This window comes from Micropterus dolomieu, linkage group LG05 (genome assembly GCF_021292245.1).
Source record: "Micropterus dolomieu isolate WLL.071019.BEF.003 ecotype Adirondacks linkage group LG05, ASM2129224v1, whole genome shotgun sequence".
In the NCBI taxonomy this organism is placed as follows: Eukaryota; Metazoa; Chordata; class Actinopteri; order Centrarchiformes; family Centrarchidae; genus Micropterus; species Micropterus dolomieu.
The window spans coordinates 30,694,967-30,713,338 of NC_060154.1; the positions used below are offsets into that span (position 1 = coordinate 30,694,967).

At 43.4% G+C, this 18,372-nt stretch overlaps 1 long non-coding RNA gene across 1 annotated transcript; it reads left to right on the forward strand.

Moving 5' to 3' along the window:
• Positions 1–295: 295 nt before the first annotated feature.
• LOC123971731 lies at positions 296–4,001 on the forward strand. Its single transcript, XR_006825268.1, has 4 exons — positions 296–389; positions 1,259–1,432; positions 3,105–3,294; positions 3,484–4,001. It is a non-coding gene; the product is annotated as an uncharacterized LOC123971731 (long non-coding RNA).
• The last annotated feature ends 14,371 nt before the right edge of the window (positions 4,002–18,372 follow it).

The following is an 18,372-nucleotide window of genomic DNA, read 5'->3' on the forward strand; positions in this document are numbered from 1 at the left end:
AATCTACATATTAAATTGGTAATTATTAGCACCTGTTTGGTAAAATTATCTAATCATTATACACCTGACAATATGACTACAAAATCCCTGACTTTGTGCAAGAATTGATGCAGTTTTGAAGGCAAAGGGTGGTCACACCAAATACTGATTTGATTTTTTGTTAACCTATGAACAAGCACTTAGCGACACAGGCAAGGAAAAACTTACTTTTTAGAAGGTAAAAAACTTGAACAGAACCATGAATCAGGGTGGGTGGGAGAAAGAGGGAGAGAGAGAGAAACAGTGAGTGACTCAGCAATGGGATGCCCAGGAGAGGAAGGCGCTGCAGCAGGTGGTTAAAACCATCCAGAAGGTCATTGGTACCCATTTATCGAGTATCAGTGATATTGGTGAGTATCATTTTTGCATGTAACCTCTCCATATAATCTCCAGCCCTTGAACAGCTAGAAACAAGCATGCTATCTATGTTATTTGACATGAGTAGGAATTCAGACTAGGCACCAGCTGATGAAGCAGCTGACAGCCTCTTTCTTCCACCCAGTCGCAAATCTACCTCCACACAGACATATGACATTTGGAGGCTACAGCAGCTGGAGACCTCAGTCCATTGTCTTTTAGGAGGTGGATTGTGAATGAGCCCCAACTTCTGCAACTCTTTGTAAATTGTCACCAATGTGGGGTTGCCATCAATGATAAGAAAATTGTGAGCTGTCGGTCAAAGATAAGGATAGCGTGGAACTGTCTGGCTGGGCACAGTGGAGTGTGGCAGTCTTGTCCTGATGTCTGAGGAATACCAGAAAACAACCTTTTGTCTTCAGCAGCCATTGTTTTCACTTGCAGATCACAGACAGAAATTTCAGAGTGGGCAGAAACATATAGTTGCCAAAGGAGCCTAATTATTATTCGTTGTAGTCTGCATACCTCACACCAGTTGTTTATGAAGTTTATACAGACATGCAGTAAGAGCTGATGACACATATGAGGGAAACTTAAAGCACTGGTGTAAAGTTTGATGTCTGTGATGATGCAAGGTGAGTAATAAGCACTAGTACCTGCAAACATCATGTTATTGTATGTATATTTCACGTAATGTAGAACTACACTGATTCTTTTCCACAGGTTACAGTGCAAAGTATTGCAAAGTTGGATTCATTTGCAAATATATGAAATGTGTGGATCCACAATGAAATATTTAATTGTCTGCATAAGTGTATTATTGATGAGTTTTGGCATGGTGATTTGTTTTTTTTCTGATCAGGTTTCTGAGACCACAAGCTCACCTACGGAGCCAGTGGGCTCCATCATAGGTGAGACGGGGTTGGATCGTTTACTAGCCTCTGAAGTGTAGGTTGATTTTGATACTACAGACTCCTTCAATGAGAAAGATCATTTGGGAGTACTACTCTGACCTCAGACATCAGTTTGATCCATGGTATGTCAAAAGCTTAGTGTTGATCAGTACTGTTCTATCTCACACAGGCTCCGCCCTCTACTGGACTCTACGGGTACTACCTCCTCCAATCACACGCACGCACTTTCCCACTGAAATTTTTATTGTGCACGTAGTCGACCAATAGGACGTCGCTACCGATACATGCTTGACGTATAAATATCAGTGTCCCTACTGCCTCAGCATCCCTTTTTATTCAACAAACGGCGAACTGATCTCTTAAGCTAACTCCTGGGGTGCGGCTAAGGGCTCGCCTTGCTGCCACGTGTTCATGAGGCCACTGTTGCTAGTTCACGGCAATGATAGCGTGTAACATAAACAGCCCATAGTGCGTTCTAGGACACCACGGCCTTTTCGATTGCAGCCCCATGGAAAAAGAGTCGCAGCCTTATTTAACAAAAAAAAACAAAGGTGACAGAGGGTGTAGAGGCTGATGCACACCACCAGACCTCCTCCCTCCGTTATGTGTCCAGCATGCAATTATTTGTGTTTCATGTGCTGCTTGTGTACACACTGAAAATGCTGTGAATGTTCAACTGATTAAACACAGTACATTGCTAAAGAGCATTTTCCTCCCCACTGAACCTGCTCCATCTTCAACTCGGTGTGTAATGCGCTCCAGTCTCCACAAGACTGCATGTTCACCGATGCTAAGCTAATTGTCCTACGGCCCACACTGCTCTCCTGGCTAAGCTCAAGCGAGTCAGTGGGAGGGCCCAGGTCTTTGCTGCGCTGGTCAAACCACTGAGACAGAAGCCCATGGCCCACGTCGCTGTCCTGGTGGCAACTGAGTGAAACGGCAGTAGGACCTGGGCTTCCTCCTCGCTAACCAGGCTGCCCGGCCTGATCAACGGGTTGCCTACATCGCCTGGCAGCCGAATGAAGGGCTGCTGCCATGACGGTGACACAATGCAAGCTAGCTAACTGACAGTGACAAACCGCATTGTCAACATATGCTCAACCGAACCAGCGCAGTGCTCAGCTGACTAGCTGCGATGGCAAGAGCCGAGCTAATGCCAATCTAGGTCAGCTATAGCCGGAGAAACGCAACCAGACAACACGTCTCTTCCAGCGGTGCAGCCCACAGTACTTTACCACAGCGAACAGCGGCTCATCCTGCCAGCAGAAGCTCACTGCAGTAGAGAGGAGGATGCCCTGTCCTGAATCGGCTTCACTCGGCAGCTGTGTTGATATTGACTGCTCCACCGACGACGCACTCACCATGACACTGTTGCATGTTGGGCCGTCATCAGAGCAGCAAACCGTGGTGTGTTAAAGGGCAGGCAGATGCTGAGGCATTAGGGACACTGCTATATATACGTCACGCATGTATCAGTAGCAACGTCCTATTGGTAGGCTACGTGCACAATAAAAAAATTCAATGGCCAAGTGTGTGATTGGAGGAGGTAGTACCCATAGTGTCCAATAGAGGGCTCTGCATTGTGCTTATAGAACTAGGGTTACCATATTGTAACCTTCATTCTATGCGAACTTTTTTTCTTTCGTTGTAGCTGTGACTGTTTTATGACTTATCTCTTTAAATTTTCAAAGTAACATCTGTGGATTCTAAGTCTCTAAATATTGTGTTTTCAAAATAACAGGAAATGAGATGGAGATTGACCTCTGTCCTGCATAATATACATATGTTGTGAAGGAATTTTAGGTCTTCTGGTGGGAGGATGGATGGGAGTCCAGATGTTACCATGATGACCTCAGTGGACAAGACCTAAGAAAGAAGAAGTGGCTGGTGAAGGGAAGTGCTGCCTACAGTCCTCCAAAGACCAGTGTGATGGACAAGACACTCCTCAGAGACCTGAGTAACATGACATTGTTCAAGCACACAGGTAATTACATTACATCAAAATGACAGACACACAATATAGCAATGCATTCACACGTACGTCGGTAGTCATCTAACCCTCTTATGATTTGGGGGTGGGAGGATGTTGGAGCAAAAACTACAATGTAACAAATAAAGTGTGATACTGTATGAAAGTGGTACAAAATTTGTGAAGTCACCTTTGTTGTTTCAGGGGAGCTGGAGGTTTACCACAGCTCAATGCTGAAGTATGCAGAGAAGAGGAGGCACATCAAATACACCCCCACGCAGGCCAGAACTCAGCTCAGTGTCATGGATAACAACTACAATGATGAATTGTTGATGAAAAGTTGTTCTAGTTGCCCTTTTCTTAGCTGTCAGCTATTTGCCTTTAGTGGGATAAGTTTAATGTGGTCTCACTGTTCCACCTTGTGGCAGTGCTAGGCCTAGCGGTAACTCAATCTAAGCAACCATTTGCCATTCAGCTCGATGTTTAATGGTCCAAAGACAGACAAATAGTCTGTCATTGATGACACATCATATCATGTCTCTTGGGGCAGCGGTGGCCCAAAGGTTACAGAAGCGAGCTTGTGACCATGAGGTAAAATCTGGGTATGGAAAGTAAAACAAGCAGTGCTTGCCCACCCTAATTTATCACCATTGAGGTGCCCTTGAGCAAGGCCCATAACCCTAACAACTCCAGCTGAGCTGCTCAGTGGTCAGCAGATCAGGCTGCTGTTGTACTGGGCAGCTTCCAGGTGTGAATCTGATCATGGCCTTCCTGCAAATGAGAGGTTGCTCTCAGTGAAGCTCCCTATATTAATAAAGTTAAAAGAGTTGTATCATGTGCAAATAAAAAATAAAATCATGTTTTATCCTGTGTTCAATATGCTGTTAGATTTTTTTCATCTCAAATTGTACAAAGATTAAACAAGAAGAAAGTGCATTAAATTCATTGAAACCAACGTACTGCCCAGTTGGTGAGGGATATAAATTTCGAATTTTATTTGCCAAGTTGTAGTACTCTTAGGGCTCACTCAGGTACAACCTGGTAAGCAACCAGCCTGAATTGCCTGAACAGAACCAAAAATGAATAATAGAAGTAACACATTATACATTCTCTAGAATATTACTGGCATATGCCTACTACAATGTGCAGAAAAAAAGGTAAAAGTTAACAGTGTTTATTCACAAATAGGTGGAGGTTGTGGCTGGTGGAGCTGACGAAAGCAAGGGGAAGACAGGCTTGAGCTGGCGTGGTTTGGTAGTAATGTACTAACTAACACCACAGCATACTACTAACATAGTAGTATGCTGTGGTGGTTGGTAATGGACATGGAGAAGCAGGCGGTGGCACAGGAGTTCTGACAGAAAAGGACAACACGAATTGGTGATGAGTCACAGGAAACCAAGGATATTTAACCAGGGACAAGATGAGTTGATTGGTAATAGTTCTGCGTAGTTCCACCAGATGCCCAGAATGAAGCATGTACATGTAGGCTACAGTTAGCACAGTACACCAATGGCTGCAGAATATGTGATTCCAGTTTAGTTAGCCTATACAAACAGCTAACACAAGTAGTCTACATTGCTTCTTGTTGTCTAATAACCAGTTAGAAGACCATACTTTGAAGATAAATTATCTTTAGGCCCTTCTGATTTGTGGATGTTTTTTTTATTTTTTCAATTTATCTTCACAGTCATTCAGTAAGGCAGTAAATTCCCAGTCTTCTTGGCCTCCAGCCAAGAAGGAGCAAATTTCCCCAGAAGTTTCCTCTCTATCTATTTCAGTTTCCTTCTGCAAAAGCTCTTATTCTGTATACTCTGATTTGGTGTAGTATCCCCTTGTCTCCATAGTTACCAGCATTTCCTTGTCGCTGTCATAGTCACCTATTTTAATTCTCTTCCATAAAACGCTGAAAGTTTGACCCAAACAGCAGAATGCGGAAGTTGTATGGTTGAGGAAATGTTGTTCCAAAGGACATCTAACGGCAAGGTAAAGCGCTTCAAATATTCACAATATGGCGTACACTTGAATTGATATAGATTTTTTTTTGGGTGGGCCTTCTTTTAGGTGGCTATAATACATTTTGCTGGGGACCCTGTCAACAGGGCTTCGTTTCAGCTGTACATGTTGCTGACTAGCTTGGCAACATAGACTGGATCAAGATTTTCAGAGTGGTGAGTTATTAATCTGTAACAAATGTATCTTTCATCCATAAAGTTTTAACTGAGCTCTGTCTCTACATCACAGTAACAACTTTATGTCCATTGACTGCCTGGAGGGTGGCTAGTGTTTGGAAGGGAAGTGCGTGCTGCAGCTCAGTGTTTTTCCTCCTGTTTTTGAGGGTCCTGTGAGCATTCCTAAATTGCTGCGTTCAGCTTAAAGAAGCTTGCTCCAGTCTGCGTCTGTGTCCTAACGATACCTCCGTTAGGACCATGACTAAGTTTAAAACTCATTATCTGGCAGCGTGCTGCCATTACAACAGAGCCAAGCTGTTGTGAGGAAAATCTCATCATCCTACGGCCTGCTAAGACAGAAAGAAATATAGATGTGCCCAAATAGGAGCTCTGGGGAGGAGAGAAGATCAGCTGTCCAATCTGCAGCTTGTCAAGTCAGACCTTGAGCCAGTACCTTCACATGCCCCAACGAGGCTCTGTCCAAATTAGGCACCAATTGGCCACTAAGTGGCGCTTTTGTTGAAAAATCATGAAAAAGGCTTAAATTATTTTTACAAATTACTTTTTCTTAATTGAATGTTTTCCAGTCTAGGCTCTGTTTCAGGAAGCAGGATTAACAAATTCTGAGCCAGAACAGCTGATCAGAGTCAGTTCAGTAAACTCTGAGTATGTTCACTCTGAATTCACAGAACTGTGAATGAAAAAAACATCCAAAGAGATCCGAGACTATGATTTACCATGGCAACAGGTAAATAATAGGCAGGGCATCCATTTTAATTCAGTGGATGTACTGATATTAATGCATGTACAGGCATATGTATGTGCACATTTATCTAAAAAAAGAGCCTGAGTCAGAGTGGTGATGAGTGTCCATAAGTTAATGCAATAGTTTTATTCACAGTGATGTCTGTTTATTCATCATCTACCAGACTTACATTTTCCTAATGGATGATAAAGTGGTTGAATCTGACAGTGTATGAGGCTGTAGCCTATATTACAAAAAGTGTGACAAAGTGGGTTTGCTCACCGCTTGTCCCATAGCCTACAGGTTATTATCCACATTATACCATATAATTTTATACAGGTGTTTATTTTTGTAATTTACCATGGCTTGTGTAACTTAGCATCCTGGGTGATATGATAGGTTCAAGTAAACACACAGTCATAAGTTAGTTTCAGTTACATTTTATTAGGTTGCAAGTTTGAACATGGTTACTAATTTTTATTGTTTGTTCCTTTGTTCAGTTCCACCATGTAGGACAATTGTTTGGGGAGCAGCCCGCCTAAGCATTTCCTGTTTTTTAGTAATTGGGTGGTCATGGATGATACAGGCCAAACCAAGTAGAGGCTTTTCTTTCTTTATATTTCTTTAATGTTTCTTTTGGTTGTTTTGTGGTTGTTCTAATTAAATATGTAGAAATCTCTGACCTTTTTTCGAGTCAGTGGGAGAGGAGTGAACTGATAACCAAATTCTAAATAATAAGTGATTTCTTTGTAGTAAGGTTATGGATTAGATCAACCTGCAATTGAATGGAATGGGCTGAAGCAGTTTGGGTGTGAATTTAACACCCTATATAAACAGTGGGATTTTTCCTCCCAATGGAGAAGTAGGTGAGGTGGCGCTACTTCAAACGCATGCCTTTTGTTAGTGTAGCTAAAAGTTGAGTAAGTTATTTCCCTTAAGTCATTTTGTTTGTCGTTTGATTTATCCGTGTACTGCAGACCACTGTAAATAAAATTATCACGTTTGCCTGCCTACCTACCACCTTCGTTGCCACTCTGGCCAGGCTACACCACAGACAGACAGGGAGACAGCTTCACACAACATGTTGGAAACTCGGGTAAACTCCAACTGCAACGTTACAGTAATAGTTTTATCAGCTTGAGGTTGAATTAATCTATGCTCGGGCAATAAATCTAAATTGAACGTTACGAAGCAAGCGGCAGCTCTGAGCTAATGTAACGTTAGCTGACTGCCCTGACTTACGTCACTGTAGGCTAAACAAATTGCTCCACATTTGCTTTGTACTGTTACATCGTTTCTTGAGGTCTAAATCAACACTTTGACATAATACCGGTGGTACACAGGACAGTAACATGGATCATGTTAGCTGGTGAAGTAATGTGGAAAGCAATACAGCTCTGCACCGAATAACGTTAGCAGCTGCTCAGAGTTAGCCGGCGAGCTAACTTGACTCTCTCCATGACTCCAGCATTTCTGATCGACATCATCTGAATCTTGTTTGGTCTGATGGGCTTCTGCACGTTTTTATCCTTTTATCCAAGCTGGGAGGCTTGGCCTTGTTAATTCCTACTACTTATTATTGCTGTTGTTATGGGTGTGACGAGACACTTAACCCATGAGATTCAATGTTGGGTTCTCAAGACGAGACAAGATTTTAACGCTTTAGAAAAAAACAATTCTTTAATTCTGAATTATATTAAAATTTTGAGCATTAAACACTTATTTCCTGCATTCTGATGATTTTTTGCTACAGCAGTTTATGGTGATTTTTTTATTTATATAAAGAAAAACACAAAATTCAGGTGGCAGGTGACAATTCAAACTCTATAGCCTAACTATAACAGAATATAATGCAGTGCAGCTCTAAGTCATTCTGTGCTGCTTTCAGACCTGTTTCTCCTGTAGATAGCTTTTCTCATGTAATGTCATCCCTGCTGAGTCATGATTTAGTCACCTCAATGATAAATTATTTAATTTTAATTCAGTTAGAAACTTCTGGACTTTAATAGTGTTTCACCTGTGTTTCAGTAAATTTTCTGCACATGTTCAAAACTTTCTGCACATTTGAAATCTCTCCCACATCTGTGTTCTTTGACATGTCCAGAGAAAAGTCATAATATTATTTGATGAGAAGTCTTCCAGCCCTTTACGCTGCTGTGCATTACGTTATGCTGGTAGTAACGTCCCCTTCAGACCATTTGACCGACGCCGTTTGGGACTGCATGTTGCATGGGAAACAAAAGTAAATGAAACATTTTTGATCTTGCAGAAATCTCACCACAGATCTCACCACCTTCTGCTCAGATAAAGTGCACAAAATGTGTAAAGTGTAAACAGTCCCAAACAGAGCAAGCCTGCGCTTCAGTTTTTAGATGTTTATGTAGCAAAATTCACGTTACCACTCTTCCCAGCTGTCTGGACTCAAAGCGCGAGCGGGTTACGCCGGTGTCAATCAGCTGGACAGAGTTGATTTGCGCCACGATCTTAGCAGTTATTCATTTCTATTTCATTGCGTGAGGAAATTAATGCGTGGCTTGACTGACAGCATGTGAAAAATGTCCATTGCCTGAGTCTCAAAAGACAGCTTTTTATCTGATGAGAAATATTGTCACAATTTAATGAGATCTTTTGACGCGAGATCTCGCCACACCCCTAGCTACTGTTAAGAATATATAATAAAGAGTACAGTCCAGACTTGCTCTGTATGAAAAGTCGCCTGCCCTGTTATGATTTGGTGTTAAATAAAAATGAATCAATCAAGAGTGTTTGCCAAGAAACATCATTCTATGAACATAAACATCTTTATATCTTTTTCAAAGCTGGATTTTATAGTTTGGTTACCATTATAACTGGCTCAAATCCCCCCTTCAAACTTGGTTAATCAAAACAGGTGAGAATTGCAGATTGTGTCCCTTGTATAATGTTTTACTCCTATTTTTTTCAGTGTATACCTCAACTTGGCTCTATAATCTAAAAAACATTTTTGTTCATTGATATGCAGACCATATACAGCTATATCTACCCATGAAGCGGAACGACCCCAGTGGCCTTTTGTCTCTCAACCACTGTCTCGCTGATAAGAAGTTCTGGATGTCAGAAAATTTTCTACAACTAAATGAAGGAAAGTCTGAGGATGTTTGGTCCACCCAAAGCTACTGTTAAATTTATAGGCCTTTGATGCTTGACCAAAATGATAATCCCTTTTTGCCACTCAGATGAAAGAGCAGCAGACATGTGTCATTCAGCTTTGTAATACAGTTTATCATTATTATGCATACAATTATTTATGTTATCTTGACTTCTGCAATTTGTAGACTGAATCTGCCCAAAATAATTTTTAGTTACTGTTAGCCAAAATGCAGCAGTCAGGGGTTTAAGTGGACAACAGTACACTACATGTATCAGAGGTGACACTCTATGATACTATATCTGTCCATACCCTTACTAAACAGACAGGGTCCATACAGTGTAAGCAAATTGGCCACTTGAAATAGATGAAAAATGGGACAGTTGTGTTATATTTTACTTTTCTTCCACGAAACAGAATACAGATTTAAACTCACAAGCTCTGTTGTGACCTACTGAGCTAGCAGGGCTTTACAAATACACACAAAACACGCTCTATACCTAATAACCAGCTTTTGGCTTGCTCTACCATGTCCACTTGGGAATGAAATAGAAAATGAAATGGTTACCAAATTCAGGTTATTTCGGATTACTTGACCCAGCCTCTTATCAGGGCAGTGGCACGTGAGGATAGGCGATATGTCAATATTTTCCTGTCATTCACTGTTCCATTGGCAACAGACATAATCAACATTATACTACTCTACTGATCACTGCTGCTGCATAACTGCCACAGACCAACAAACACTCAGATCCTGTCGTACTGCTGTGAGCCATATTTTTTATTCCGAGAGATTCACTGCGTCTGAGCACTAGGGATGGGGATCACCGGTTATAAAAGCACCCAGTTCCAAAATTTCTCATAACCCGAATATCAAGGTCCGAGCTTATCGATACTGCTATCGAGACTAGCGGGTCCTATAATGTAATGTTATGTTTCAAGCGTTAAATCTGATTTAACTTGAAACGCGATGAATAAGAAAAATAATATTTTTTAATGATGGCACTGAAACGCGGTATTAAACAGGCCCGGGACTGTTTGTCATCAGGCTGCAGCCTCTGCTGCTCTCTGTCAGCTCCCACACAGACATACACACAGACAGTGCCCAGCAAAGAAAGACGCTGCTACGTCGCAGTGGAGACGGTGAGGGTTAGCTCCAAACTACTTGAGCTGGCGACAGCTACGCTCGTTACTGTAAGTATGTGCAATAAAATACGTCATCAATATATCTCTCTGTAAGGTAAAAATGTAAAAGGGTTCATTTAATCATATCTATCCTTAGTCTGTCATCCTGTATGTTATGTACAAATACAGCTAACGTTAGCTTGACAATTAGCCAAATGTTACAAACAAGCTAAAGCTGTCTGTCTGTAGCATAGACTGGTCTGTAGTCTTAAAATTTGTCACATTGTTAAAAACTCAGCTGCTGGCTGAGACAAACCAGCCGCTCCTCCTTTGGCCAGGTAACGTTATCTGCAGGCAGTGAATAACAGCAGAGAGGAGGAGGAGTAGTAAAGTATCGATAGTGGTATCGGTAAAGAATCGGATCGTTAAGCAGTCTCAATAAGGGTATCAATATCAATAAAAAGTAATGATCCCCATCCCTACTGGGCACTGAGTTACATCATCAAAGGATCACCACAGAGTTCTGAGTGTCACTACCACTGCACGTTTAAAACAAAATGTATTGGAATAATGACGTGTAAAGTAGGTGTGAACACCTACTGTGGCTCTGGAACTTCATCCACAGTGGGATTCTGATAAAGGAGGTAACTGTAATTTGGAGCTTTTGAGGGAATATGTAACACCTATGAATTCCTTCTATCCTGTAAAGGATCTTGGTCATTGTTGGGTATAGCTGGTAGTTAAACCAGTCTTTAGGTTCTGTCCATCACTTGGATTTCTGCTTAACTATTCCATTCATCTGCGCTCGTGATCCAAACAGCCAGTATTCTAGCACCACACACACACATTTCTCATGGTGACATTCTAGTTTTCACTGTGTACAACAAAAAGTGTCTACATCTGTTCTTCTACATCCTAAAATAGGTCCTATGGTTACAATTTCCAGTCTGCCTTCCCTGCAGGACCCAGTACTGGTGCCTGAGCTGAGCGAAGACCTCAGTCAAGACCAGGGTAGAGAAGTCATTCATCTGTGTCATCTGGTCCGGTAAAATTAGGTCAATGTCTACTGGAACATAGCTATTATGGTTCTGCATGCGTCCGTCAACACAGATGAGGCTAAATTTGTTGTCCCACTCTGGTGCTATACAGCTTAGTCTCCTGCTTGGTGACACGTGATTACCAGATTAAAGGGCTTTTGCTTCCATTTAACTTCCTCAGTGTAAGCTTACGGTGTATAAGGCAGGCAGCTGGGCCCTATTTAATACACCACAGAGCTCTAACTGATGGAAGAACTACTGGTGCTTAGGTGCCACCCGTAATCTCGTCATCACAAAGGAGATATGAATCCTTGTTCCATCTTGTAGGGTCAAGAAGGCTACTGAACCATGTGCTTGCTCCAAAGCATCCCAGTCTCATTTCTTTGCCCACAGGTTCTGTACTATGACCTTGTGTGTGAATGATATCATCAGACCCATGAGACAATACTGGTTTTCCAGCATTCAGTAGATGTTTCTCAATATGTGTCTTCAATGGTCTTGTAACCAAGCTCAACTGTATCCATCTGGCATTTTAGTGGGTGGGGGTTTGAGGGTTTCTCCATGAGCCTGAATGGGGAATCTTTGAGCTGGCAACTGATGGCAAATGGGAAACGACTGGTGACTGGCACCACTGGCAGATCTCGAATTGTCCATCAGCTACTACTCAGTGCAATTTATCCACCAGAAAATTTACTGACGCTATTGTAAGGAGACTCTGGAGGCAGTTATCAACATAACTTGACTGACTGGCTCTGTGTAACATTGCCGTGGTGTATGGTTGGTGTCCAATATCATCTGCTCCATGAGCACTGTATGTAAGCAATGTATTTATAGTGCTCTGACAGTGCAGTTGATCCAGAGCCATTTTTAAGTCTACAAATTCTCTCTCGCTGTCATATTGTACTTTTGTCAGCTTAGGAATTGTAAACCAGGCTGTTGTATAATAGTGTTGGGACCACTGGGACTTGACAGATGAAGTTGTTCATTTGTGATCTAAACTGGACGTTTTTCATGTGAGTCATTGAACATTGTTTCCCGCAATCCTCCAGGAATGAATTCAGGACCCAGGTTTCAGCTACAAATGGTCAGTGACCTGTGACCCATGACATCACCTGATCAACAAAACCCCAACATAACCTCTACTCTCGGTCTTGTCTCTCGACTACTGAACCACAATTCTTCCCTGCCTTAACAACTAGCACACCAAAGCAACCTCTCTTTCTTTACGGACTGGTAACGTACCTGGGCATTACATACATTCACATATCTTAAAAAGTGTAATGTTGCTTAGCTACACACAGGACTGTTTTTCCGATGTGTGTATCACTGAGGTTTATTGCTTTGATCATTTTATGGTTAAATGAGGTTATTGTGCAACTGTAGTTCTCAGCCACCGTTAAACTGATATTAGTAATGTTATGCTCCATACAGACACTTGATGATAACAAACTCCTTTTAACTTGATACCATTATCCAACACAGATTACACACACACACACCTCTGATCTAGCCTCAAACACAACTACACGCTGACAGGAAAATCAACGCTCCGGCTTCATATGCTTTCTTTTCTCTGCAACATATATGTTAATGTAATAGCATGCTGAATATACGTTGCAGAAACAGATGCACATTCTTTCAGGCGCGCACCAGATTCACACACTTGCTGACCTTCTCACGCAACTCTTTGTTCTTTAGTACATTTTACTAAGTTTTCATCTATTGTGTTTGGCTTTTCTTTATCATATAAATAAATTATTGTACTTATACATGCTGGTTTCTTTAATGTTGCATAACAGTGAATATATCGCCAACCTCATCTATGTAGAACTCCAAATCCTTCACCCTACTAGCTATTGATGGTCATTTTGGTTTTAGTTATTCATTTAAATAATTCCAAAGAGTTCCAGATTGATAGTTAAGTGTATTTTATGAGACTAGATTAGGTAACAGGAAAATCTTAAGTTGGGGGCATCCCTGTTGTCATTATCATGATTACAATCATTATTAATATTATTATTATTATTGTTATTATCGAAGGCTATGTTCTGGTCTTGTGAGCATCCATCTCTCTGTCTCTCTGATACTATAAAACAGAAAACACTTTCTTGGACTCAACAAATGAACAAGCTTTCAGAAAATAATGGATTGCTACCATCAGGCAGAGTGGAAGTTATAGTACTAATACTTTACTTTAAAAAATCTTTTTGACAATTAAAAGTACTGCATTGAAAATGTTCCTTAAGTGAAAGTATGGAAGTATAATCAGGAAAATGTTCTTAAAGTATTGAAAGTAAAAGTACTCAAAGCAGAAAGAAAAATGTTACTCTTATTATCATGATCTTATTATTACTTATGCATTAATGTAAAATCAATATTTTACTGTTGTAGTTGGTTGAGGTTGAACTATTTTGTATTTCATGATGGACTAATCCGTTGATTTGTTTTTTCTTAACTGACTGTAAAAATCCTGAAAATAGTGATAAATATTGTCATAACCCCACCCCACCCCCCACCGTACTGGAGCCGTGCCATGTGCCAACCGGCTTCAAATCCTCCACCATCATCCCTGTCTTACACAAACCAAGGACCACATGACTTAACGACTGCAGACCCATCGCCATGACATCTGGTAATGAAGTCTTTTGAGCAATTTGTGTTGTTTGTGGATTTCAGCTCTGCTATTGACACCTCTGCTGCAGGACAAGCTCTTCGAACAGCTGCATCTCCAGTCACCAGTCCGTCAAGCTCCTGAAGTTTGTGGATGACACCACGCTCATTGGGCTCATCTTACTTGTGAAATGTACAAACGTGTGCCTTAATGTCCAATGTTGTGCTGCAGTGCCAGCCGGTTGTGCACCACTGTTGTTTGTTGTAGCTCAGATGATGCAAAGCAGACACCAAGTAATTACAGTTACAGTTATAATTATAGTCTACAGCCTGGTATATTTTTGAAAGATTTTGTAATAACTGTTGCATATCAGTTTCTTTTCATCAAATTTACAGTTACAGTTGTATTCCAGGTTTATTAGAAGATATTCAGGTGCATTATAATCTATCTTATTATATCTTATTATATCTTATTTACCAGGCGAGGATGAAAATATCATATTCTTTCTGTATTGCATCTCCATGTAGTCTGTAATGCAATGGATTCATATTCCTTAGCTTCTGACCTTTCAAAGGAGACCAGAATTATGCATCTAGGCCTAATGGTTGAGGAGATATTACTGATTTATTTTAGGTATGTCATTTTAGGCGTTTTTCCTGGAAATAGGTGGCAGGTACCATGTGGTTAAGGATTAGGCTCATCACCAGGTGGCACTATACATTCCTCTGGCCATCCTCCATGATTCTAATGTGTGGTCACCCCACTACAGGTCACTGGTGTTGAATTTCAGTATTTAAATTTTTATGAAAATTAGTTCATGTCACCTTAAGGGATAAGTCAAGTCATACCTTGAAAATTTGACAGCCGTGAGCAGATATTTTTAGGTAGGTAGAAGATGAAAAAGAGAAAATATTACAAATGCAACAAAAACGTTTTTGCTCTGTAAAAATAATAGTGGTGACTCATCCGCTTATTCTTCATTTTCAGCACTGTAAACAGAAGCTGCACTGAAATAATTATCTACGTCACAGATCTTAGAGCCATTCCATCTCAGCAGTCAGTCATCCTCTCTAATTCATTTCTGCACCCCTCTTTTGTGAATTACAAATTGCAGTATCCTTTGTATTTACCTTTAGTCATTCAAGCCTCCATTACTGCATCAGCATTTGTCAGAAGCTCCACACTACTATGTACAGAAGGCACCAAACCAGAATTTACAGCTGAATGGTGAAGCTAAGAGAAGAAGAAGGTGAAATGTTGCAAAAAATAATTAATTATAACTTATAATATAGAACATATTTAGGCGTAAAGACAACTATGTTTGGGAGCATGTTTGCTTGATTGACAGGTGTCTTAGCATGCTTGTTGCCAGATGTCTGATGTATATTTTTATTTTATTTTGCTGTGTTCAGGGCATCAGCCTCTGGGCAGCACACAGGGTCTGAGGTCAGGACTATGAAAACGTAGTAAATAGATTAAATCGTGGTCTTCATCTTTCTCCACTGCTCTGTTTCTGTGTCATGGATGTATGAAAAGCTACAGGTCTGTGTGTGACTGACTGAGCTACACACACACAAGCAGGGTGAAGAGTGGCTTCGGCAGCAGTCACACAAAATCTGGCAATGTGGCTCCTTCCCGCATGGTTGTGCAGAGGTGTGGCTGGGTTTATTTGTGCTTTAGAACGTAACCAGCATGAAACTATCAGAAAAAAACTTTTTATTTATCTGATTCACTGCTTTATTCTGGCTAATACTACAAGATGAAGCTTATGTTTCTTATGTCATGATTTGGCACCACTGCAGATCGGCATCCATACGACACAAACTTACACACAACTGCAATGCACACACTTGCAAAACCCACATGCAATTGCAATGTCACACTAAGAACACGTACAATGTCACATACACACCTGTGATGCCACCCACATAGCTGTGAGGCCACGTGCGTCGTCAGTGTCTGCACACCACCAAGCTGCTACACACATTTTCAGCCTTTCACAAACAGGAAACACCTCAGACAAAACGCCATCACCGTCAAAAACAAGTATCCGCTGCCCCTCATGGACTCGGCCTTCGACTCCCTCTCCCAGTCCACCATTTTTACTAAATTAGATCTAAGAAACGCCTACCATCTGGTGCGGAACTGGGAGGGGGACGAGTGGAAAACCGCCTTTAACACCCCTTTCGGCCAACCCCCACCTCCATTAAACAGCTGCAACGTTTCCTAGGGTTTGGCAAGTTTTATGGCCGCTTCATCCGGAATTACAACACCCCTCACTCGCCTCACTTCCTCCTCAGTCCCCTTTACCTGGTCTCCAGAGGCCGCAGCAGCCTTCACCCGCCTCAAAACCCTGTTCACCTCGTCCACCTTCCAGTTCGTTGTCGAGGTGGATGCCTCGGACGTGGGCGTCGGTGCCACCCTCTCCCAGCGCTCCCCGGTGGACAACAAGCTCCACCCCTGCGCCTTCTTCTCATGCCGCCTCACTGCCACTGAGAGGAACTACAGCGTGGGGGACCGGGAGCTTCTGGCCATGAAATTGCCGTTGGAGGAGTGGAGGCACTGGCTGGAGGGAGCAGAACATCCGTTCCTGGTATGGACTGATCACAAGAACCTCGCCTACATTCAAACCGCCAAGAGGCTAAACTCCCGCCAAGCTCGATGGGCCCTGTTCTTCAACCGGTTCAATTTCACCCTCTCCTACCGGCCCGGATCCCGCAACACCAAACCCGATGCTCTCTCCCGGCTCCACTCCACCTCCTGTCTCGTCTCCTCCGTGGTCTGGGAAGTGGAATCCACCGTACGCCGAGACCAGTCCACCGATCCCACCGGCCCCCAGAACCGCCTCTACGTCCCGTCGTGTGTGCGCTCCCAGGTCCTCCAGTGGGCGCACGCCTCCAAGTTCAGCTGCCACCCTGGGATGGGCCGCACCCTCTTTCTGTTTCGCCAACGGTTCTGGTGGCCCTCGATAGAGAGGGACTGTCGAGTCTTTGTGGCAGCTTGTGAGGTGTGCGCCCGCGCCAAACCCTCCCATCAACCGCCCGCCGGTCTGCTTCGCCCCCTCCTGGTCCCCAGTCGTCCCTGGTCCCATATCGCCCTGGACTTTGTCACTGGTCTCCCCAACGGAAACACTACCATTCTCATTGTCGTTGACCGCTTTTCTAAGTCTGCCCGCCTGCTTATCAACCACGTCTTCCACCTCCATGGAATCCCTCTGGACATCGTCTCGGACCGGGGACCCCAGTTCACATCCCAGGTCTGGAAATCCTTCTGCCGTGCCTTTGGTTCCACTGCCAGTCTCTCTTCGGGCTATCACCCCCAAACCAACGGACAGACCGAGTGGGCCAACCAGGACCTGGGGGCGGCACTCAGGTGTGTGGCGTACCGCAGCCCCACCTCCTGGAGTTCCTACATCCCCTGGATTGAGTACGCTCACAACTCCCAGGTCAGCGCTGCCACTGGTATGTCCCCCTTCATGTGCGCCTTGGGTTACCAGCCCCCCCTGTTCCCGTCCCTGGAGGAGGAGGTGGCTGTCCCCTCTGTGCAGGCCCACCTCGTGCGGCGTAGAGGTCGGCTACCTGGTGGACTGGGCCGGTTACGGCCCGGAGGAGCGCTCCTGACTGACTTCTACAGGGCTCATCCAGACAAGCCGGGTGGGCCGCCTGGGGGCGTCCGTTGAGGGGGGGGCCCTGTTGTGGGGACAGCCCAGATGACGGTGAGTGTCCTGGTTTCCCTTTTTTTTTCGCGCTTTATTTCACCCATTGTTTTGCTCTGCCTGCCTCCCTGTGTTCTCCTCCTCTCCCCCTCGGCTCCTGAGCCCAGCCAACTACCTACACCTGCACCTCATCAGCTACCTCGTCAGCCTGCCACACCTGCCAGTAATCAACCTCATCCCTGCCTGTATTTTAACCCCGGTTCTCCACACCATCCTCCCTTGATCGTCGTTGCTCCATACCCGGTGCCACCTCTACGTTCAGGCTCTCATGTTTCTTGTTTTCTCTCATTTTCCCTGTACTTTGTCGCTCCAGTCACTAACCCTGTCTTTCTGTCTGTTTTCCCTCCCAAGTTCACTCACCCTCGTCATCCGTTCCGTCGGCTGGGCTCATCCTCGGGTCCTCTCCTCTCGGGCTTCCTTCACGGCGCCCTCCCGGCTACTCCCTGCTCCTCGCCTCACCACCTGCGACTCACCTGCTCCTCGGTCCTCCGTGCCCGCGTCCCCCGGCGTCCACCTCTCCTCCCTCACCTCTTCCCTAGCTCCCTCCGTGAACCCTCAATAA